The sequence below is a fragment of the Pteropus vampyrus genome, unplaced genomic scaffold (assembly GCF_000151845.1).
Source record: "Pteropus vampyrus isolate Shadow unplaced genomic scaffold, Pvam_2.0 Scaffold869, whole genome shotgun sequence".
Taxonomy (NCBI): Eukaryota; Metazoa; Chordata; class Mammalia; order Chiroptera; family Pteropodidae; genus Pteropus; species Pteropus vampyrus.
This window is the reverse complement of record NW_011889650.1, coordinates 252531-255352: the sequence shown is the minus strand read 5'-3', so window position 1 is coordinate 255352 and position 2822 is coordinate 252531. Positions and strand designations below refer to the sequence as shown.

The window sequence follows — 2822 nt, the reverse complement described above, 5'->3', positions numbered from 1 at the left end:
TGGCAGTGGTTAAGTACTAAGGAACATCTTCTCCTAAGGTTTACATTTTGGATTGACTAGAAGTACAAATGATTAGATTTTTGAACACACTATGTCAAGGTTGGCAGTTCAACCTGAGCACCTAGGATCTTAAATTCACTAAAAGAATGGTGCAGTTCCTATGACAGTTCTAAGACAATAAATTAATGACATGCCACTGTGGTCTCTGATCACTTCAGATGGTGAAAGCGTAGCTTATGTGTAAAAAGGTTACTGTCACTTCATGTGGAGGAAATAACTAAAATATCTCAGCGTGGAGAGAAAAATAAAAATAATAAATGTTTTCAGTACAATTTCTAATATTCGTTTGGTATCAATAAAATGGTCCAAAATAAACTTGAAAACCATGGCAAGTTATAGCTGTGTTAATGATGAAATATAAGATCTAATCCAAATTCAGCAGCTGAAAGAATTCTTTTATAAGGAAGATGGAAAATAAGGAATTTATAATGTGCATTACTTTCAGATTGTATTACTCTTTGGTAAGATACAACTAATCAAAATTTTGTTATTACTGTTATACCTTTTTCCTTCATACCCGTGTCATGATGATAAACTAAAGCTCTCATTTTCTAGGCACTTTCTTTTCCATACAACAGGAAGAATAGTGAACCTTTAGTGAAAGTTCAAGAAGCTAAATGGCTTCAGTTTGGAGGCAGTTATTTATATTCTTAAATAACATAAATACTCAAAGAAGAATCTCTTTAGCTAGGTGGCCATAATGAAGGGAAAGGAATGATGAATCAGTCCACTTGTGTACCAAGTAGTTGTAATGCTGTGTCTGAATTTCCAGGCAAATTCAAAAGCAGTCTCAGAACTTGAACTTCAGTGTTTCCATTTCTCACAAGTAACAGCTGGAAAAGATCATTAATGCAAATGTTAAACATGTGGTCATTGGTAACAGCCATGTTTGTTAACATCCCTAAGTCCAACCAGCTGCACAGTGGACTTAAGAGAACCACAGAAGAAATCCTCACAGTTGTGATGCATATGTTTATCTTGCTTTGATTTTTAACATTCATACTTAGGTTATTCAATGCATTTAAAGCTTTGCTTTTAATATCGTGGCTGGGGGGATCATGTTCCATTAACTGGAATACTACCCAATTAATGTATTATGGCTTGGTTACCTGAAAGGGTACGTTGTTATCCAGAGTGACCAAACTCTTTCAATAATCATATATTCCTTTTTTTTTTTTTAAGATTTTAATAATGGCTCTACTCATAAGCTTACACATGCAAATGTAGATACATACATGAAATAAAGAGTAATGAAATACAGCTCTCGTCCTTGGTAAATGACTGTCTGGTTGTCAATTTGAATAAAAATTTATTTTACTAATAAGTATTTTTCGGTTTTATTCTATGAAGGTTTTAGAAATATAAAAGACTTTATTGTTATATTTAAAGTGTATATATCCAAAGGTTTCTTTTTGTTTTCGCATCAAGATATAAATATTTTTATTTCTAACTTCCAACTTTATTGAGATATGTTTTACAAATAATGTCCTGGAAGTTTAAGGTATACAATGTGATAATTTGACATATGTGTATATTGTAAAATGATTTCCAGGATAAGATTAGTTAACACCACCATCACTTCACACACTCAGTTACAGAATTGAGGTTAGGGACAATAAGTCTTTGGAGAAAATGTGGATTATAAAAAATCAGGTTAAAAGATATGAAGGAAAATATTCAGAAAATTCCAGAATGTTCTGACATATTACCTTCATAGAAGTGTGCCACATAAGTTGTTCATTGCAGCAATGGCAATTTCAATGATTTTTAAAAATTTATTTTTAATTTTTATTATGGTGACATTGTTTAATGAAATCCAGTAAGTTTCAGGGGTACAATTGAACAGTAAGGCATATGTACATTGCATTGTGTGTTCACTGCCCATAGTTAGATTTCACTCTGTCACCACATATTTGACCCCCTTTACCCCATTTATTTCCTTCCTTCCCGCTACCCTCTAGTAACCTTAAAAATATATTTGTTACCAGACCTTCACATATTTGTACTTTCCAAAAATTAAGTTGAATTTTCTTCCAGAAGTCTATCTGGTTAACTTTTGTAATTACTCATTTTTCTTAAAATTTTAGTAACTTCCCCCCCCCCAAAAGTAGAGTATATAGGATGCATGTGTAGCTATTACAATGAGCAAGCAAAACTCACAGCACATTCTTATAAAAAACAATTTTTCTTCCCACTGCTTCTTTAAATCTTTTCTGTGGCCTTCTTGCTTTCCCTGCCCCAGATTCCAACTCTGATAGAATTTTTCTGGTCATTCCTATGTAATAGTTTTTTGATCTCTTTATCGAAAACCGAACAAAACAAATAGGACCACTCTCTGTTTAAGAATTACAACACCCTGCCTAATATAATTGGCATTACTTGAATCTTATTTTACATCAGACTTTTTTCCTTTCTGCGAATTCTGCCATGTTCCAAGAGGAAGCCTGAAGTTGGAGAAGGGAGGAGTGACAGTTTTCTTGTGGTTGTCCCATCTACAGCTCCTACTCTTTTTTTTTTCTGTCTTGCCAACCATTTGATTTTTGTCATATGATCTGCAATGACTTTACCCCTTTTTCATCTCATACAATCTGAGACAGAGGTTCTAGTCACATCACACTCAATTGTGAAATATTGAAAGCTTGTTCTCTAAAATCAGGAACAAAGCAAGAATGCATGCTTTTACCACTTCTATTCAACATAGTACTAGAATCTCCCCCGTATTGGCTTAGCATAATACACGTGCTGGATACTGTAAACACCTG

The 2822-nt window shown here is 33.5% G+C and overlaps 1 pseudogene; it reads right to left on the bottom strand.

Moving 5' to 3' along the window:
• Positions 1-536: 536 nt before the first annotated feature.
• LOC105309822 lies at positions 537-1127 on the bottom strand (annotated as a pseudogene).
• Between the last annotated feature and the right edge of the window lie 1695 nt (positions 1128-2822).